Raw genomic sequence first — 23,491 nt, 5'->3', positions numbered from 1 at the left:
GAATCAACCACATAACCAACCATTGCACATTGAAGCTATGATCCATAAACACCAAGTTAAATGTGTTTTGATAGATGGAGGTGTTGGGTTGAATATTTGTACCTATAATCTTCTTACATAGTTGGGCTTTTCTAAAAAATGTCATTGATATGGCCAAGAAAATAACAATCAAAGCTTATGATGAAGAAGAAAGAACCTCTAAAGGTCTGGTACTATTACCAATTAGGATAGAACCTGTAGAAAGAGATGTTATTTTCCAGGTGCTTGATCTTCCTCTATTGTACAACATCTTATTGGGTAGGCCATGGATTCATGAAATGAAGGCAGATCCATCTACATATCATCAGTGCTTAAAATTTCCTTATAATGGAGTTGAAGTCAATATTCCTACTGATACAAACTCCCTCTGTAATGCATTGCAAAAAGTGTTGAAACCTTTGTGCCTCATAATAGAGCAACCTCTATAGCTAAAATTTCAAAAACCTTGATGAAGGACTTAGAAAAGAAATTGAAAATCACGGATACTGGCATGGATGGATATAAGATAGAACCAATCCTTTCACTAATCTCTCTTCCTCTATCACCAAGACAGATAGGAAAACCATTAGAGGTTATGAAGCCACAAACTTCCACTCCAAATGTCATATATGATGGTCTCTTTGTACAATCCTCTACTTCCCTTGTAGATGAAACAGAAGAGGATGTTTTTTTCAAATGGCTTTTCAAAGAAGATAGTGAAAACAAAGAAGTAAGACATTGTGAGATTTCCCCGACACAATATGGTCCAGGATATAAAATGATTCAACACATGGGATATTAAGGTACTGATCATCTGGGAAAAAATCAAGAAGGTATTATCAAACCTATTCATCTACAAACTAAGTCTACAAATGACAAAGTTGGACTAGGATACAATCCAAGAAAGACATCAGACAAAAAACATGCTTCTAAGTCTAAGTGGAAGAAAAAGACACTGCCTTCACTATCACAAGAAGTAAACACTCAACAAATTCAAGAAGAGTGTGAAAAAAAACAAGAAGAACTATCAATCATGAGAGAGGAAATAGTTAGTACTCAAGTCCCAATGATATCAGCTACAACATTACAAGGAGTAGAAATTCCAAAGGATATGAGAGAAGAGGTAGAAAGAATCAGAGAATTGTTTGCATCACTAAAAATTCTAGTCACATACACTGGTAGACAACAAGTAGATGATTTAGAAACTGAATTGAATGAGTATGAATGGGGTCTAGATCATCTCTTAGATACATCTAGTACAGAACTCCAGAAGATTCCAATGATATCACAGATGACACACAAGAGCTGATACGCTTAAAACTACAAACAGAGATAGAAGAAATCGGACTAAAAAACAAGCAGACTATGAACAAAAGCTGAAAAGAGGAAGGACACAAGAAAATTCTTCACCTACTATGTCTTCCTCTAATAGGACATAAAAAATCAAGTATGGAACTACACAAGAATAATTGGAAGCTACAGAAATAGAACCAGTCATTAGTCCAAAAGAAGTTGAATGGAGTAGAAGACAAAAATTCATAGAACCATCAAGGTTATCTCAACAGGTATGTTAGATACAAGTGATAAATGAACCAAATCATGAAGTAACTTGCAACATCAAAGATGTAGGTATTGATACTATACATACATTCACTCAATTACTTGAAGAAGATTCAGAAACTTCCTCTTATGACTCTAATGACTCCAACAACAGTCCTATTAATGACAATACCTATCCAGCATCAAACTCTGACTCCTCTATCACGGATGTCGAGAATCTATCTATTGGTCTTGTTACTATCGAACCACAATATGTAGTCCAGTCTGGCATAGAAAATGATGCTACGAGTAGGTCTATTGGATTTGGTCAACTAAATATTAACGTGCACTTTAATGATCATGTTGTAACTATTCCTGGTCTTGAGACATTTACGCAAGGTAGTCTTCTAGAACTTGACTTGTCAGTCTGAAGTTATGATGACAATACCATGAACTCCCTCGAACCTGTTCAAACTTTATCCTTGGTACATCCTGAACTAATTGACTGTAGACTCCAAAATCAACCTATGAATGTACCTATCTTTGCCAATGACTATACGTTAGCCTACTATCTTAATGTAGTTGAACCCATGGACTCTTCCACCAGTGAGGAAAGTGAGAGCATGATTGAAATAGATATCAAGTATCTTAGTCGTAAAAATCAAAAAAAGAAAAATAAAAGATCTGATGGTGAAAATCACATTGTGGCGGTGTCAGAATCAAAAATAGAAAAAATAAAGGACGTACCTAAGGGTGAAAACCTCTCTGAGGCACCTGAAGGTGAGATACTTGATATCTACCAAGTCACTTCCAGGAAAGGTCTTCTATATTGATTGAACCAACTCAGCTAGTAAATATTGGGAGTCAAGAGACACCACATATCATCCACTTAGCTCAATCATTATCAGTAGGAGAGTTAAAGGATTTCAGCAATCTCTTTTTAGAAAAGAAGATCAACTTTACATGGACATACTTTGATACGCCAGGCCTAGATCCTGATCTTATCATGCACCATATTTCTATTACACCAGGAGTTAAACCAGTCAAGCAAAAACTCCACAAGATGCACCCTCATGTAAAACTGCTAGTCAAGGTTGAGCTAGAAAAATTGCTAAAAGTTGGATTTATCCGAGCTATAGACTATGCAAAATGGATTTCAAACATAGTACCTATATCAAAGGAAGAAAAATCTATTAGGGTTTGCACAGACTTCAGAGATCTCAACAAAGCATGTCTGAAAGATGATTTTCCATTTCCTAACATTGATATGATAGTGGATATGACTGTTGGATATGAGATGTACTCACTAATGGATGGATTCTTCGGTTATAACCAGATCAAAATAGCTATTGGGGATCAAGAAATGACAGCTTTCACCTGTGCATGGGGAGCCTTTTGCTGGAACGTTATGCCATTTGGGCTAAAGAACGCGGAAGCAACTTACCAAAGAGCAGTAACAACTATCTTTCATGATATGATGCATAAGAATATGGAAGATTATGTTGATGACACTTTAGTGAAGACTATGAAGATATCCACACATATTCAAGAGCTAGGCCTCATACTAAATAGAATGGAAAATTTCAAGCTTCGACTAAATCCTAAAAAAGTGTGCATTTGGAGTGACATCAGGGAAATTACTTGGCTACATCATTTCAAAGAAAGGAATTGAGGTTGATCCTGAGAAGGTCCAAGCTATAATGGAAATGCCACCTCCAAAAAATATTAGTCAAATGAGAAGTTTACAAGGATGTCTCCAGTTAATCAGACGCTTTATTTCTTAGCTAGCAGATAAAGCTCAACCCTTTACAAAAGTATTAAGGAAAGGAGTAACATACAACTGGGATCAAGAATGTGAACAACACCTTCAGAAAATCAAATAATACCTGTCTAATCCACCAATACTGATGTCGCTAATTCAAGGTAAACCATTGATTCTATACATATCAGCTACTGATTCATCATTGGGGGCACTTCTGGCACAACAGGATGAAAATAAAAGAGAGAGCTATATATTATATTAGCAGAACATTGGTGTCTTATGAAATGAACTATACTATAATAGAAAAATCATGCTTGGCATTAGTCTTTGCATCACAAAAATTGAGACACTACATGTTAGCACATTCCATCAAGCTAGTACCTAAGATTGATCCACTCAAATATCTTCTCAACAAAGCAACACTTATAGGAAGATTGGCTAAATGGGTCATGATTCTTACAAAGTTTGATATTGAATATGTATAACGTAAAGCCATCAAAGGACAAGTAATTGCAGATCAACTTGTTGATGCTCCAATTGAAGACACTCAACCTCTACATATAGAATTTCCAGATGAATCAATCATGCACCTTACTCAACAATCATGGAAGATGTTCTTTGATGGGTCTTTTACTCAACATGGTTCCGATGTTGGAATACTTTTTATTACTCCTCAAAAGTATTCAATCCTTGAGGCTTATAAGATTCTTTTCCATTGCACAAACAACATTGTAGAGTATGAAGCTTTGGTAAATGGGATCAAGTTGGCTATCGAATGGAAGGTTCTGGAATTACACATCTATGGAGATTCTCAGCTAATCATCAATCAAATCAATGATACATATCAGACTCAAGATGAGAAATTGATGCCTTATAAGAGAATGGTGGATGATCTCAAGAAAATTTTTACTTTTGTATCATTCCAGCAGATTCCCAGATCCGCAAATAGAGCAACGGATGCTATGGCCACCTTAGCATCCATACCAGAGTTACAAGAATCTAATTTTCACTTTGAATTCTTGGTGGAAGAGTTACATTGCCCTGCCTATGATTCTCCTGAGTCCCAGATGGTTTGTTCTATTATTGGACATTGTTGGTGTAAATAATTATTCATCATGGATATTATTACACTTACTTAAGTTTACTTAGGATAATGCATTTCATAGTAGTTTGGATATGAGACACTTGGGTGTTTGTGTCACATTGGGATAGTGTGTGTAGGAGAAATTCCACCTCTTATGGTGTTGATCTTGTTATTACACTATCATATCCACTTATTGTGGAGTGATAATTCCACCTTCGGTGGGTGATCCACCTCATGTGGAATATTATATTATTTCTCCTACCTACCCACACCTATTTCCTACCTACCCTTGTTTCTTATTGAGCCACATGTCATATTTGTGTGCTCATACATATCCCTAGCCATGCCTATATAAGCAGGCTCATCTACATTGTATGTAAGTGGTTGATCATTTTTCTATTGATGAGAATACAGTTTATTCTTGTCCCATATTATGTCTCTATCTTGTACATTTCAATGACTTCTTGATCTTGGCAAAATCCAACATGGTATCAGAGCTTTTGGAGTCTCATTGATTCGTCTTGAAGAGGCATTATTGTGACGTCAAGAGACAGATCTGAGGAGCATCATCATTTGGAGCCGTCCTAGACCAGATCCGACCTCTCCATTGCGTCCGGAAGGCCATTTCCATGAATTTTGGTTATAAAGTTGGCCTATTTTGGTGAGAAAATTTTTTTTTCTCCATTTTTGCCTATATCGTACGGATTTCGAAATTTTTTTATATATTTTTCGAAAAATTTCATTTATTTTCCTGAAAACTTTTTCAAAAAATCAAAAATCAAAAAAAAAATTCAAAAAATTCAAAAAAAATCAAAAAAAAAATTGAAAAGGCAAAAAAAAAGAAAAATCAAATTTCGGGGGGTCCGCAGACCCCCCCCCCGTGCTCGCCGTACCTGCTGTTTTGCAGGAACCTGCAGGTCTGTGCGCTCAGGTAGACGAACGTACCTGACAGTCTGCGCATCGTACTCGTCATCCACGCCGACCGCACGCTCCCTGTCTGCAGCCGCAGGTTCCCTGCACGTCTCCGGCAGCGCCCGTACCAGCGGCGTCCACCGGCACCACTGCCGCCCATCCCGGTTCTACGCGCTACGCCGAAGACACCGCCCGCGTGCACCGCTTCTCCGGCCCGAGCAATGCCTTCTCGACCTCCTCCGGTGCCGCTCCCCGAGCACTGCCCACTTCGGCTTCTGACGCCGCCACCTCACCTCTTCGACGGCGCTCCTCCGCGGCCCACCAGCTCGGCGCCGCTCAGCCAGACCCTCTGACACGTCAGCAACGCGAAAAACCGTGCCACCAGGAACCGTGCCACGTAAACACAGACACAATCATCCGTACGGTAGACACATCGCACGCCACATTGACAGTATGGACTGCCACATCAGCAGCCACATTAGCCTATCCAGTCAGCAATTCCGCACAGTACGGACTGTACAATCAACACGCCAAGTAATCTGTCTGTACGGTACGGACGCCCAGTCAGCCAGGCAGCGAAGTTTTGGCGATGGTCATACGGCCGTCAAATTTAACACAATGTTTTGCTGACATCAGCGCCACATCAGCAGGGTTTGAAATTTTTTTGACCCCCTCTCATTTGCATTTTTGATTTTGCAGTTCAACTTCAAATGGCCATAACTTGCTCATTTTTGCTCCTTTTTGGGTGCAATTTTTTTTGAAATGGGCTATAATTTTATGCTCTCCGTAGTGGTGAAAGAATTTTTTGATTTTGATGCACGGATTTTTCAGAAAATGCAGTTTTTGGTGACTGTCCCTGAGTAATCCCAGTTTTTGCAACTTCAGAGGCTTCGTTTGGGGTCATCCGACCTCCTTTTTAGGTGCCATTTTTTTTGAAAGTGCATATTTTTTTGTCTACTTTCACATGATGCTATTAGATTGATGTCATTGTAAGTAGAAATTGTACTTTCAGATCTTGGCCATTTTTGGCTATTTTGGTACTTGTATATTTGCTTGAATCTCAGTTAGATTCATTGCACTATTGATTGAAGTCTCTTGTATCTCATTTGAGAAGTTGTAAAATTTGCATCATAAGCCCACTTTGCCTTGTTTTGCAAGTGGCTCATTGTAATCGCACTAAGTATAAAGTGCCAAAATCATCACTTTAGGGGGGGTACTTTGATTGATTGAATTTGGGGGGTGTCTCTTGTGCTTTTGTGCTCTTGTGTTCTTTCCTTTTTGCTGCTATGGGTTCTTCTAAGTTTCCTCTCTTAACTCCACATAATTATGCTACTTGGAAAATTGATGCATGGAGTAAACTTATGGAAAAAGGACTCACTCATTACATTGATGGAACTATTGTTGCTCCAGCTGATCCTAAGGCTGATCCAGTTGGTCACTTAGATTGGCTCACTAAAAATATCATGGCAATTGGTACCTTAAGAAAGTATGTATCAAAGGATCTCATTTTTCATATTGAGAAATGCACTCTAATCAAGGATGATTGGCAAAAGTTTCAAGACTTGTATGGTCAAGTTGATGAGATTAGGGGATATCAAATTGATAGTGATCTCACCATGTTAGATCCCAAGAACTTTGATACTATACAAGATTATGTCACTAAGGCAAATGAGTTGAGGGCACAACTCAAAGATTGTGGCATTGATAAGAAGGATACTCAATTGATATTCAACTTGATAGGGAAGCTTCCACAAGAATATGCAGCATTTGTTTCTAGTTTCCAAACTCATAGGATGACAATGGGTTCAAGCTACAAAATGCCTACATTTGATGCTTTTAATGAAATGTTGATGATGGAACAAACTAAGTTGATAAGCATGGGCATTCTTAAGGCTTCTTCTAAGTCTCAAGCATTAGTGGCAACTCAAGGAAACAAAGGAAATCAAGGAAAGGACAACTCAAACAAGAAGAAATGGCAATCAAAGCCTAAAGAAAAAGCACCATCTTCTCCACAACAAGGAGATTCATCTTCTTCCAAGAAAGATAATTCACCAAAGAGAGAGAGACCTACTTGTGCTTATTGTAAAAAGATTGGTCATGAGGAACATCGTTGCCATACTAAGAAGATTGATGAGCTTACACACATCATCAAAAAGCATAACATTGATTTGCCTAAAGTCTACAAGAAGGATGATTCATCAACTTCAACTTCCTCACATTCAAAAGGAAAAGGGCAAGCATTCATGGCTTCTACAAGTGGAAAGACTCACTCTTTTGGAACAAGAAAAGGAAAATCTCTATGTGCTACTATCAGTCATGATTCAGAGAGATGGCTTCTAGATTCAGGGGCTTCTCATCATATGGCATCTTCACAGTCTATGTTCTCTACATTTGAGCCTTGCACCATGCCACAGATTTTGATGGGCAATCATACATACATGGATGTGATTGGGAAAGGATCTATTGACAATGGGGATAACTCCTTCAATGATGTGTTGTGTGTACCCCACTTGACAAACAATCTCCTTTCTATCTATCAAATCACACATGGCGCAACTAAGAGAGTTGTGGAGTTCACACCTGACTCAGTTTTTATTAGAGACATGGAGACTAGAGCTATCATTGCAACTGGGGTGGTTGATCATGCATCTCGGTTATACTCCTTTTCAGATTTTGTTAATGATGATGATTTCACATTTGATGATTCTACACATGATGATCATACTTATTGTGATGATTCAGACTTTGAGGGGAACTTTGGACACTTGAACATGGGGATTCTCACATGTGAACCCGTTCTTGAGTCTTGTATTTCATCTTCTCATATTGATATCACATCACCTATTGCACCTGATGATGCAGATAGTGCGACAGTTTTGCCTTCATGTGATTCAGTGCAGCAGGATATACATTGTCTTCCAGCTTCAGATTCATGGGATGATTACTTGACAGACATTGCAGGTTTGTTTGTGGAATCCTACATTGCAGATTTGGGAGACATCATTGATGACATACATCTTCTCTTTGATGAAGATGATCCTTCTTCGATTGTTGCGAGGGCACACTCTGACCCTCTTGTTCATTCTCTACATGATCATTCTTTCAAGGTTGACATGATTGTGGATACTTATGTACAGCAGTTGGAGGAGGTCTCTTTATTCTTTGAGGAGACACATGAGTCTTTGGATATTGTTCTACATTCATCTCCACTAGATGTTGGAGTTCCTTTTTCAGTAGTATGGAGCAGTTCACCACCTTTGGAAGGGGTATCTTTCAGCATCGACATGGGGACACATGAGCAGTTTTCAGAGATTCCTTTCATCATGAGTTTTCTTCATACATCTTCCCTTCATGATTGGGGAGACTTCATGGATACACCTTTGGTTTTGTTTCTTCCTAAGGGGAGGAATGTTGTTCGACGTTCGTGGAGCAGTTTCTTCATACATCGAGCTTCTATCATTGGTGCAGATTCTTCATTGAGGGAGGATCACAGTTTGACTTCTCTTCTTCTCTCATATGGGGGGGACTTTTTCCTCACATGGGGTTTTGTTCCTCACATACTTCTATGAGAGTTCTTTTGTATAGCTTTCATCTCTCTTTTTGGGGGAGGGTTTTTTCCCATTGGGTTTTTCTCTCTTTCCCCACTTTGTGAGAGATTTCATTGCATTGGTTTGCATGCATTTGCATTTGTGCATGGGTACCTAACATGGCCTCGTAGCCGGGACCCATCTTGCATTGCTTAGTTGCATTGTAGACTTAAGTGCATTCCCCTAAGTTGCACTTAAGGGGGGGTGTTGGTGTAAATAATTATTCATCATGGATATTATTACACTTACTTAAGTTTACTTAGGATAATGCATTTCATAGTAGTTTGGATATGAGACACTTGGGTGTTTGTGTCACATTGGGATAGTGTGTGTAGGAGAAATTCCACCTCTTATGGTGTTGATCTTGTTATTACACTATCATATCCACTTATTGTGGAGTGATAATTCCACCTTCAGTGGGTGATCCACCTCATGTGGAATATTATATTATTTCTCCTACCTACCCACACCTATTTCCTACCTACCCTTGTTTCTTATTGAGCCACATGTCATATTTGTGTGCTCATACATATCCCTAGCCATGCCTATATAAGCAGGCTCATCTACATTGTATGTAAGTGGTTGATCATTTTTCTATTGATGAGAATACAGTTTATTCTTGTCCCATATTATGTCTCTATCTTGTACATTTCAATGACTTCTTGATCTTGGCAAAATCCAACAGACATGACTCATCTCACTTCAGTCACATTTACTCTTATCTACGAGACCAAATTGTCCTAGAAAATCTTACCCGTAATGAGAAAAGGAACCTAATATGAAATGCTTCATGGTGCATCATCATCGCTAATGATCTATTTAGGCGACGTTTCAATAGTACTTTGCTTAGGTGTCTAGAAACTGAAGAGTCCCAACGTGCATTATCGGAAGTCCATGAAGGTATTTGTGGATCTCATTTGAATGGTCTAACTTTAGCTCAAAAACTACTAAGAGTTGGCTACTACTGGCCAGACATGGAGAAAGACGCTATAAAGTTCTCTAAAACTTGTGAGATTTGTTAGCTACATGGGAATCTCATACATGCTCTAGCAAGGGATCTCATACCCTTCATTACACATTGGCCTTTTCAGTAATGGGCCTTTGATCTCATTGGCCAAATATATCTTGCATCATCCAACAGACACAAGTTTATCATAACTGCCACTGAGTACTTCACTAAGTGGGTACAAGCGGATCTGCTCATCAAAGCAATCGGTAAACAAGTAGCTCTATTTATCCTTAACTATATCATTTGCAAGTATGGGATACCTTCATCCATTGTGACTAACAATGGAGGACAATTCAAGAATAAAGATCTAGATGAGCTTTATGAAAAATTCAAAATAAAATAGCACTGGTCATCTGTATATTACCCTCAAGGAAATGGGCAAGCTGAGGCATATAAAAAAAGTCTATTGACTATCTTACATAGAACAGTAAACAAATCTGGGAGAGATTGGCATCTACAACTCAATCTTGCACTATGGGCTTATAGAACAAGTATTAGATCACCTACTGGGGCTACACCTTTTTCTTTGGTGTATGGATCCAAAGTAGTCCTACCTATTGAGGTGGAAATACCTTCTTTGAGAGTTTCTTTGCAAGGTCTTGTTACTGATGAAGACTACAAAATATCTAGATTGCAAGAACTCGAGTTGTTGGATGAACGTCGGCAAGTGGCATTTGATCATCTAAGAGTGTATCAAAAGAGAATGTCTAAAGGATATAACAAGAAGGTTCGACAATGAGAATTTCAGGTTGGTGACTTGGTTCTGAGAGAAAATCCAAAAAATCAATAGTTTCGAGACAATAAAGGGAAGTTTGCACCCAACTGTTTGGGTCCCTACATCGTTACTGCAGTCTTTGGTTTTGGTGCCTATCAGCTGTCAACATCGAAAGGAGAACAACTTCATGAATCTATCAACACCATCCACTTGAAAAATTTCTTCACTTAGTATTCTTTGCTCCAACAGCCTGTACATATAAAAAGTCCTCAGAAAAAATCCTAAAAATCATAAAATGTCCTGAAAAAAAAAGAAGAGAATATTTGCCAAGCAGGTGAAAACCTGGCAAACAGGTGCCTCTTGTACTCAATCACTCCATCTATCAATGCAATGTTGGCATTTACCATTTTCATGCATCTTTGATTTCTCTTATACATATATTTTAGTCTCTTTAGTGACATCCTGGTTCTTTTAGAACCCTCACGGCTTGAAACTGATCAATGTCCTAGTCTTAGGGTAATCGACTGAGCAATTTACGTGTCCTAAGCAGTACCAACCAAGTCATCTTTTTGTTAGTGATATTTGGTCATCCAATATGAGTCACTCACCTATCTCCTAACTACTGAAGAGTTTTATCACTGCGTTCACAAGCAAAACAACATTACTGAAAACAATCACTAAACAGTTTGAGATATGCATGAAATTTTCTTTGTGTGTTGTCTTTTATATTGTTTTTTGATTATTATTCCCTCTAAGCAACTTGAGGAAGTCTATCTTGACTAAGAGGAGCAAGGATTGGGGGCATAATATTTTCTTTGTTTTTTGCTTGTAGGAATGATTCTGATGATCTGGAAAAATCTAATCAGCTAGGTGTCTATGATAAGTGCCTTCACATCAAGGTGAAATCACCACACATACCTCGACTCTGCTTATTTGTATGCTACAGGGAGGTTGGCATCATTTCTTTGTCTTTTTTAAGGGAATTTCTTTAAATGTCATATCCGGATGCATGTGTAATCTATCCAAGGATATGAATGAAAAAATGGTCATTGTGGACAAGATAATTAATATTGCACATGAAAAGGAAGGAACTCTATTTTGCCTTCTATGTTTGTAAACACTCAGTGATGAAAATTAAGCATTTCAAATCCAGTGACTAGTTTTTTTTTTTGAGTTTGCATTCATTCTACATTTTTTGCATTTTGAGTGATTTATGCATGATAATAATGACCTCTTTATCTTCTGAATGAGAGTTTGAAGTATCATCATTTCTAAGCTAAGTGGTCTCTCTTTTCCATCATTTCTCTGATCGAGTACTTGTGTATTGAGATGTTAGTTGCGTACATAAGCATCTTATATAGATCCATACATTTCATTATATACATTCAATTGCATTCACATTATTGCATAGAAAAAAAAATTGTATTACTAGTTACTCATTTTCATCATTTATTTGCATATGAAAAGAAACAAAAACAAATATCCATATTCATTTGCATTACATACATCCATACTGAACAAATATGCATATATATAGAATAAAGAATACAGAAAAATATCTCATAATCAATCAACACAAGTATGATGAAATCATACAAAGATCTCGTATATATCATCATAAATATCTTGGAGTACAAATAAAAGTCTCAGTGTACAAATGATATCAATTGTCATCTACAATCTCCCATCAGAGTAAGAATCATATGGGCTACAAATAATAGGGTATATAACAAAATCTAAGAGCTACAAAATTCTAGCTCTCTACCTCTCCCTCATCACCAGGTGGTGGAGGAGGTGGAGCCTACTGACCAACATCCTGCCTAGGTGCCCAAGCTCCCTCAGATCAAGCCATATACTGAGAATATGGGACAACCTATTGTGCTATAGGAACTACTATGCTATATGACACAACATAATAAGTTGCCCAACTTATCTGGTGCAAAACCTCTCATTGAAGAGCATCTCGCTCTTCCTTGATCTCAGCCAGCTGTCGGTCTTGCTCTACTCTGAGCTCCACTAGTTGTCGGTCTCACTCTGCTATGAGCTCCACCAGCTGTCGGTCCCGCTCTACAAGCTCTGTCTGAGCCACTGTCAACTGTGACTGTAGACTTGCTAATCTCGATCTCATAGATCGTGCTACATCAGCTGCCCCCTGCTCCCTCACATGCTCTCCACCTCCATCTCAGCCACCATCGCCACCCTGCTCATCCCTCCTCTGTCGCACCTATCTAGGAGCTTCTCACTCCTCCTCTCCTCTACCCTCTATCATCCTAGCACCACTAACCCCCACACCAATAGCTCAAAGAGATCCACCCTCTCCTCTTTGCCTCTATCTCCCCCCAGCTGGTACCCTATTGCTGCTCGCACTAGGATCACCACCTACTCGCCTAGGAGCCTTTGCTCTTCGTCCCTGTGCTTGTGCAAGGGCATCATCCTCAACCTCCTCTATGAGAGGCGCCTGCTTAGCTAGATCTGTAAACCTAGGGAATGGGTGCTGCTGGAACCAATCCCTCTACTAGGCCAATACCCTCGCATCTGTAATGTCATCCAAGTAGTCCCACCAAAGTCGTTGTAACCCTATCAACTCTTGCAAGCTCAATGCGTAGGACAACCTAGGGGCCCATCCTCGTCTCTCCTCGTCTGTATAATGAGCATAGGTGATGAACTCTTGTGAAATCCCCTAAGGCCTACCAAACTACCTCATGACCTGAGATACAATAAATCACTCAATAACCATCATAGACCTGCCCATCAGAGGACAAGTCATGAACATATCTCTCCGCACAGCCCTCCCGTCATCCCAAAGCTTGAGACTCCTGTATGGTCTCCATACAACAATGATCAAATCATCAATGTGTCATCACCAATACTCTGTCTTGCCCAGATGGGGCTGAGTAACGTATCCAGAATATCTATAAATGATCGGCTGGTGTGGATCTCTGGCATCATCCACAATAGGTCTGCAAAATGGGATATTCTCCCAGGCCCATATCTGTAAAATCAAGACCCCTGCTGCCATACTCTTCCCCTCCCTATAGACAACCTCATGCATCTCATGATACATGTGGGCTAATAGACAAGAACCCCATCCTAATCTCTCATGTTGATCCAAAAGTCTCTCCAGCATCCTAGCCTAACTGCATAAGAAACCCTGTTGTCCTCTATCCAGCATAACAAAGCAACCAATGAATCCTACCAAGACACATGCCAAGGAAAACTGCTCACTATACCTGGCCATCATATCATCCCAACTAATAGCCCGTGTAAGAATTTCCTCATCATGAAAAATGCGTCTCAAGGATAATATACCAGGATGCTAAGCAGAATTGTAATCAACCTTATCCCCAGCAAATGGAATCCTCAATATCCTGCAAACATCCTCTGGAGTGATGGTCATCTCCCCAACTAGTAAATGGAACGTGTTATGCTCAGAATGAAATCTCTCAACCAGTGTAGTAAGCATTCTGTGATTCACACGGATATCTGGCATCTGTAGAAGGTGGGTAAACCCACACAAGTCAATATGTTCTCTATATATATCTGATAACTCATGAACTAGCCTCATTGTAAGAGGATAAACACACCGAAAAAGGACATGTGGCAATCAAACTTGCAAGAATCAAACAATAAAGCATTATAAAATTATCCAAATAATGCTACAAAACAAATTAAACATCATACAAATCCAAATACATCAATTGCAAAATCAAATTTTCATGTTTGGACACCTAAAAATGCTCATTGTTTTTTATACGACATTTAACAGTCTAAGCAGAAACTCGTACGTGTCAGGAATGCAAGTAGCACAACAAAAGACTCTCATACGATAAACTACGTGCATTCGCACGACAAAATGGTCTATCAAGCACAAACTTGTAGGATACACAGGGAGGTCTTAGATGACAAATCTAATGGCCAAAAATGATGAAACAAAAAAAGACAGTTTGTCGTACAAGACACATTATGGTCTTGCACAACAAACCAACACTGGCTGGTTTTCAATGCCACAAAAAACAAAAAATTCAACCAAAATTCATAATTGATGAAATAAAAAGGCAAAAGATTAGTCTCTTACTATTGGCTCGTAATTCCAAGGTCGATTATGACGTCTCTAGCGCTCAAATCGGTGCTCCAGGATCAGAATGACCATTTTTCTTTGCAAAGGACTTTTTGTTTAATTTCAAACTTGGGAGGTTAAAATGAATTGAAAATGACACTTTGACCCCTTATATAGCCAAAAACCTAATTTTTCAACTTGCTCCGATGGACATGAAAATTGTACACTTAGCTAATTGGTCCATCCTGATTCCATTTTTGGGATCGAAAACGAAATACGAGATCGTTCTTCTAGTCAATTTTGCACGACTGAGATCACTAAGCACTTTCATCACATTCTCATTATTTTCTTCAATTTGCGCTCCATTTCACATCAATCATCGCTAAATCTTCAAATATTCCTCCGACTCAATCTTTGTGCTCAAATAATTATCATCACCATCAATTGCCTAAAATAATGTACCCTCGCTCTCTTTCGATTTGGCTCCCGAGGGGGCATACTCGTGACCTCATGACCTCACATCTTCACAGTCAAGAAATTTTTCAAATCTTCATCAAAATTTGAGTAAAATCTTTTCAACTAAAGAAAATCAAACAAATTCTTATCGCTAGGGGCATCTCACCTTCATTTCTTCATATCAAGTTGAGATCTCTTGATCATCTGAGTCAAATCAATGGCTAGGAGCATATATCGGTTTCATCACTTCAATTCAAGCTGATATTGCCTTCATCTGAATCAGTCTCTTAACATTAATCAATTTCATCACTTTTCATCAAGTTGATTATTCATTTAAACTCAATCAAAAGTTTAAAGAGTATCTTTGATCACACTCTCAATCTAAGTAGGTGTTCAGTTTCATCACTTCAAATCAAGCTAGACAGCTTACCTTCGCTCATCGTGTCTTGATCCATCAAGTCCAAGATCGATTTTATCTTCACTCATTGTGTCTAGTTCAATCAAGTTCTAGATCAGTAAGATCCTCTTCTTGGTCAATCGAGTTCAAGTTTGGTATCTTTGCTCTTCTTCGGTCCTATTTCAATCAAGTTTGGGATCAGTATCGCTTTAATCAACTCTGTTCAGGTTCATCACTTCAAATCAAGCTAAACACCTCGCTCTTCATCTGGTTCGTGATCAATCAAGTTCAGAACTAGTATCGCCTAGACATCAACTATTCTTTGAACCAACGCATTGCTCGCACATTAATTCAAAGAGGGGCAAATGTAATACCCTAAAAATGGTCACCTAAACCATGGGCCCCTAATCTCGACAACATCACCAAGGTCCTAACCAAAGGCAATTAAATCAACTTTGAGCACACAATTAATTAATTCTTCAATCATTAAATGTCACATGGCAAGTGAATTATTCTATATTAGTTAAATATTTATTTAATTAATTAAATCATTCCAAGAAAATCATTTTTATCAATTATCCTATTTAATTTATTAAATATCTTAACATATTTAATTAATTAATAAATTTGCCATTTAATCATAAAAAAGAAATTAATTTATTACAAAAGAGGAATTAATTACAAAGAAAGAGTTAAATTGAAAATAAAATAAAAGAATTGAATTAAGAGAGAAATCAAACTTGAGATATTATTTCTTCTTCTAAATTGAGAACTTGAAATGGAGAAAGCAATTAAATGAATTAATCATTCTCTAAAATTGGAACTCAAAGCTTTTGAGAAAAGAAGTTCAGTTGCATTGAAAAGACTCTTTTCTTAAATAAATCAAAGAAATCACATGGAATTACTTATTTTCATCTCAAGTGCATGGAATTAATTGAATTATATCTCTAATGCAAACTCAAACTTATAATCTGAATGCATTTCAATTAAACTATAATTGGAATCTATCTCAAGGTTAACTAAATCTGATCTCTCAATTATTTCAATTATCCTAAATTGTGCTTTTTCTTGATCTCTCTTGTGATTCTCTATAAAATTCAGCCTTCATCTCTCATTCAAAACACCTTGGAGATTTATTGTTATTATGCAATTTTTGCTCTGGAGTCATTGAAGATATTGTGCTTTCTTTTTTAAGTTTATTGCATCTTAGTTTAATTTATTTTTGCATATTTAGTTCAATTATGATTGCTTGAATTCATATAGTTTACTATTCATCCATCTAGCATAATCTTGCATCCATTTAACTTAATATCATGCTCATATAGATTAAATCCTTCATCTTTTTGTAGTCTAGTCACTGGTATTGCTTATATAAATCTGAGAGCAAGTCTATACTTGCATCTTTTAGAAGGAAATTGGTCTATTTGTGATGGTTTTATAATTCATGCTTATATCTGTCTAACCATAAATGTAATGACTTAATTCAAGTGTTGTGTCTTACAGCTTACAGATACTTATTCCACTTTTCACACACACAAAAGCATGCATTCAACATTTCAAGATAAGGAATAGAACTGGAAGAGTGGTAGTAGGTGAAATTAGAGAAGTGCACGCAAAAGGTGTTGCCCTGTGGAAGGAAATTATGGACCAGCAAAAGAAGGTTGAAGAAGAAATTGAACAAGAAACTAAACAGGACAAAGGGGCAGTTGTCCTTGATAAAGGGAAAGCTAAAGACTCCACTAAAGGATTTGATACGTTCTTTGTTGAGGACATCATAGGAGATGTTGTGTTAGACATCCCCAATCTGACAACGAGTATTGAGCAATTAGTTCATACTTCACCGATAGAGGAAGCCCATAAAAAAAAATTGTCATGTCAAGATGAAGTGTTAGTTGAAGACATTCCTTATGAGGATACACCTCACAAAAACTTGTCTACACCAAATCCTAATCTATCTCAAGAAGGAAATGAGGAAGGGAAGAGAACAGAGAAAACAAAGACATAAAAGAAGATAGGGGAAGAGAAGAGAACAGAGGTAGGAAATGAGGAAGAAAAGAAAATAGAGGAAGGCAAAGAGGAAGGGGAGAAATCAGAGGAAGGAAAAGAGGAAGGAAAAGAGGAAGATAAGATAAAATATAACACAATAGTGTTGGATACCCCTCTGGTAAAAAGAAAATTAGACTTAGACAGGGAAAATGTAAAGCAAAAGGTAAGAATATTCATAGGAACAAGCTCAGAAGCTGAACTCTCAAAATTTGAAGAAGGAATAGGTGATTTAGTTATAGATATAAAGAAAATGACCCCTAAACAGATGATGAAAGTCTTAGAAAAACTGAGAATCCAAGCTGAAAAGGTAAAACTGAGAGAAAAGAAAAAGAAGGCAAAAATCCTCACCTCAGCCAAAGCAATTCTCTCTGATCTCATCCCGGACATTAGAGTTGATGATACTGCACCCATTATTGATCAGTTGAATACTTTGGTCAAAGCAATTAGTTTAGAGGCAACTGATCGAGAGAAGGCTGCAATAAGACAATATGAAACAAAGTGAGGAGATAACCTAATGGAACAGATATCAGTTGGAAAAGTTGCTCCATCAACCAATACAGAAGTAGTCAAGACCACACTACAGCAAGCTGGTCAACTCCTGATGAAATCTTCAAAATTTCCTGTCCTAATCAAAGATTTGGATGATAACAGAAATCAGATTCAAAAGGAGATTTAGGATCTGGTAAGCTCATTTGATCCTCTTAGTAGTTCAACATCAACTTTCACTGGAAAAATCAAAATGCTCAATCATCAACTCAGAAAGTTGAAAGATGAAGAAGACAAAAGAAGTCTTAGCTTGTTAGAGCTCTAGTGCTATTTAGCACCAATCATAGACTTTATGCAACTGAACATTAAAGAGGTGGACCACTTAATTCAAGCACCTGGCTGCAAGACAGTTGACGATATGGAGGTGTTCATTGCAGTATTGCATGGCCACTTTACTACCATTAAACAAATTCAACTTTAAAGAAAATTTTGCTTTATTTTGACAAATTATTTTTGATAGTATTTGCCATTGATGGCAAAAGGGGGAATTTTGGCTTTTATGGAGTCTCGTCAGGAACAGGGGCCATGGGACCAGCACAGTTGTTTGTAGAATTTGCCACCAATGCCAAAGGGTTATATTTTTGGCATTCTGATGCAATTTTGTATGACCAGTAAATGATATGGTTGTCATTGTTGGCAACATCATCTCCTTAGTCTTCCCCATCCTTAGGGATTAAGAAAACTGGACAATGAGTAAACAGGCAGGCAGTAAGTATACCAGCAAGCAGTAGACCACAAGTAGTAGACCGGCAATAAGGTGATCGGGTAATGGTGAGTAGATCGGTAAGAAAGACTAAAACCGGCTAAGCAAAGACTAAAGTGGTACACAGGAAGAAATCGGCTGGACAAGGTTGTGATCGGTTCACCGGAAAAGTCAATAACAGATAGACTAGTAATGTTCAGTTACAACCAATTAAATCAGTCAACCAACAGACATATCAACATGTTCAACAATATTAACAGAGATTCTTGCATGATTTCAGAAGCGCATTTTAAGGCTTGACAATGGAATTTTTTAAATGAATGTTTTGGAGGGAAAAGTTGGCGAAAGACTTAAGGATCTATAAATTCTCATATCTCATTTTTGAGAGGGTTGTTGTTGTCAAGGTGATTAAAGTTAATGTGAAAAATAACACGAGGGGATTTTCAGAGCATGCAGAGTCGAGTGACAGAAAACCGGTAGAGTGGGGTTTCACAGAGTAGTGACTCATGTGACAGAGGACCGATAGTGTGGGATTTAGGTATCAGCAAACCGACAGAAGGTAGAGTTGTGAAGGACAGGCACAACTGATCCAGACCAAGACTGGTGCCTAATTGTGATCTAATTAGGCTAATGTGTAGCTTCATGTATCTGATCATTTATCTATTGTTTTGAAATGACTGCAATATAAATCCCTTAACTGGGTAGACTTTAATAGGTCTCATTGTTTATATCCCTTAACCAGGTAACATCTTAACTGATGTTCTAAGTCCTCTAACCAGGCTACCTTTGATAGGTAAAGGCACTAACCGATCTTCATCAAAATCCCTTAACCGAGTGGCACCTAACTAGTGTCTTTGTAATCTCCTAACAGAGATGGCTCTTCACCGGGCATACTCCAGAAGAGTACAAATTTTGTGAGTTCCTACTCACACTGTGGTTTTCTCCCTATTGGGTTTCCATGAGATAAATTTGTGTCTTTGTGTATCTTTTCATGGATGTTGAATCTTTTGTAGTAATTGTGTACATTGGTGAATGGTTAATTAGTTCATATTTAAAGCTAAAGTTTCAATTAGTAAAAACTGGTAATGTATTGATTCACCCCTCCCCTCTCAGTACCGGTTGGATCTAACAATTATTTCCTCTTGTCTCTTGAAGTGCTCACTTGATCCTTCAAGTCATTAATAAAATAATCAACAGCATTCAAGTTTTTCTTCAAAGAACTAATCTCATTTCTCATTGTATCAAGATCCTCAAGTGCCACACTAAGTTGTCTTTGAAAACTGGAATCCATTGATTCAATCTCCCGATCGTTCCTCAAGTGGCTAAGCTTCCCTAAGAGGAACTAGGCTCTGATACCAATTGTTTGAATCATCGATAATTGAGAGGGGGGTGAATCAGTGATCTACCAGTTAGCAGATTTTCAAACTTAACTTTAAACTACTGGAAGCATACACATGAAACTAAAATGCAAAAACTTAAAATAATCAGCCACAAGATCATAAAGTTTTTTACGCAGAAACCCAAATGGGAAAAACCACTGTGGGATTTGAACCCACAATATTATTCCACTATGGCCAGTAGAAAAACAATATTACAAAATGGGAATGCACAGGCATTCAGGCACACTGCCTAGAGCTCATTGCTCAAATAAAATAAGGGCTATGACCTTGCAAGGATCGGTGCCTTAATAATTAACTATAGTGATTAATTAAAGCAAAATGAACTCCAATATAGCATCTACAATTCTTGAATGAGTTTCGGCTGAGTGCCAAATATACTGATTGAATCACCTTTGTTGTTCTGCTTTGTTCTGCCCTATTCACTGTCTCAGTCAGCTACTGGATCAAGAATGCGCATGTGAAACTACGCCAAAATGGATTCTCGATCACCACTCTCTCACATAAAATCATATCATCCACCAAAAAGATCATCTACACCGGTCTTATATTCCACAATAACAAAATAGATCATTTACCATGTTGGTATGCTAGTATAACATGTCGTCTCATGTCGGATTGACCGGATCACCAAAGATAAATGTGGATCACCCAAACAATAATAAAATGATGTCTATGTCATCCCAATCATCCTAAGCACGATTCAATACACCATAATCACTAGAAAGCTTTCCAACCAAAACTGCTATGTTTATCCTGGAATACCGGTTAACTAGCTACTAGTTAACACCCGCTTCCGGTTAAGAATAATTATGGCTACCGAATCGAATCACCATGAAGATTTTTCATCAATGACAACCCTAAACCAATAATCAACCATCAAAAGCCACCAGATGAGTGTCAATTGCCAATAGGGAAGGCTCATCAAAACCAATTCCCACTTGTCTCAACACAAACGAAAACACCTCAAGCACTTTTGCACATCCTAAGGTCAAAGCTCATTGTGATGGTGCTAGGCTCGTGAACTTGCAATCTTCGTCAACCCAAGTGTGCAATCACCTTAAGAAGTGGTGCACACTTGTGATCTTTTTGAGAGAGGACAGCTAGGGGCCTCTAGGACTATAAGGATGACCCAATCACCCTCTCCCTAGAAAGCTACAAGTAGCTTATGCTAAGTTGGGGATTTCTATCTCATCTCAAGGGAGCCATATGATGAGTAACTTTAGGGAATGATGTTATTCCCTTGCACCAACACCAACACAATGTTCAGTCAAAAAGAGGGTAACTTCTATGCACAAAGGTTTCTAGTCACTTTTTGGGGCCTTAACACCTTGTTGATGCCCAACAAGCCACTTAAGGATTTAACAAACCCTAATTGGAGACTAATATAGCTCACATAAATGTATGTACTTCCCTTTTTAGATTGGCATTGTTGGAAAGGCTTTCGCTAGTTAGACCTTGTCATTTGGCTCAATCATTTATACAGTGGCATGTAGGAAATATCACTTTCAATCATTCCCCTATGGAAGAAATCACTCTCCAAGGGCAAGCCCTCTATAAGGAAAACATTGTAAGTTTTATTCTCCCAAACTCCACAAGAGTGTGGCCAGGAGATAGGTTTGGCTTCTGGTCACCCAATTTTGCACAAGGGGAGAGCATACACCTACGTTGGGAAGCATGACAAACAATTATTATTTTACCTTCCTAGATTAAACTATGTGCAACTAATTCAGCCAATGCAAAGTGATATGCAACCTATAATGAGAAAGAAAAGGAAAATAATGGTTAATTCACTTTCCTATATTAATCTATGTTTGACTAACCTAACAAATGAAAATAATGATCAAGTTACTTTCCCCCTAATTAAGCTAGGTGTAACTAAATGCAATGCAAATGTTAAAACTTACAAAACCACCAATTAGTATTTTAATGAAAATTTTCTTAGACAGATAAAACAGGTTGCACAAAATGGTTAGTGTTAGTAGAAAGTTAAAAACCTAAGAACAGATAGAGACACTAAAGTGCAGATGTACACACAATCACCATAGATGCCAAAGAGCGTATACCTCATTCTACAAAAAGAAAAAACAACTAGTTTAGGAAACTAAAATTCAATCTACTTTTTTGTTTTAAGGTTTTCTAATATTTTTTTTTTAATTCTTTGATAGAAAACAAAAATAAAAAAGGTTAAACCTATCAATAAGTCAAAATGGGAAAATTATACCTATGAAGACAATGTTCTGCAGATGCAAACGCTGAAAAGCGTAGAAATTTTTCTACATGCAGAAATGCCAAAGGACAAACCTTAAAAACATAGTTCCAAAAACCCGCAAATCAACTTTAGTGTTTGACAGTTAATGCTATTTTCATAAATGTTAATAGAAAACAATAGATACAAATTCAAATTAACATTAAAGTTTTTAATTAGTTCATGCAACCTATAAAGAAAATTGTGAAAATGGTTAGGGCATAGACATTGTTTCAAAAGAATAAACATTGAAAGGCATAAATGTCAAACCATGATCGGAGATGTCGAATCACAGTCAATTTCATAAAACTTGCAAAAACTCAAGAAACAAGGTCATTGGCTAGGGACATGGGTCCCACTAAACATGCCAAATAAAAGCAAGTAAAATAAAAGCTTAAACAATGATCTAACATTTAAAATAAATGCAAATCGAAAGCTTATACCTTTTCCTACTCCATGGGTTGACCTATAAGTGAAGGCACCCTTCTTCACTTGATTTTCTCTTTTGATGGTTGATTGTGGATTTCTCTCCTCTTGCACAACAATTGATTACTCTAACAGCATAAGGATAGTGTAAGATTGTGTTATGGATATGAAGAAAAGGGCTTAATTTATAGATTTTTGGAAGGCAAAGTGGACGGTTGAGATAAAAAGTTGATGAAGGGATAGAATTGAAGGAGAAGAGGTGAGTTGGATTGAAGGCTTAGCCTTGTGAAAAGTGTCACAAGGGTGGGGATACTGGGAAGAAAAATTAGCATGGGGAAGAGGGCGAGGTGTTCTCACACATGTGTGAACACATCTTGGAAAGAACAAGAGACTGATGAATGGACAAAAAAATGACAAAATAGAGGAGGTGTAGGAAGAAGGAAATGACAAATGGATGAAAGGGGAAAGTGTAGGGTTGATCTATTGGGAAGAGAATTCCCACACGTGTGAGCACCCATGGTTAAAGAGTAATGTGGAAGCTTGAAAATGACTTGCGCAAGCAAGTTCATTTACTAGGGGTATCACACGT

This window comes from Cryptomeria japonica, chromosome 1 (assembly GCF_030272615.1).
Source record: "Cryptomeria japonica chromosome 1, Sugi_1.0, whole genome shotgun sequence".
Taxonomy (NCBI): Eukaryota; Viridiplantae; Streptophyta; class Pinopsida; order Cupressales; family Cupressaceae; genus Cryptomeria; species Cryptomeria japonica.
This window is presented reverse-complemented; position numbering follows the sequence as displayed.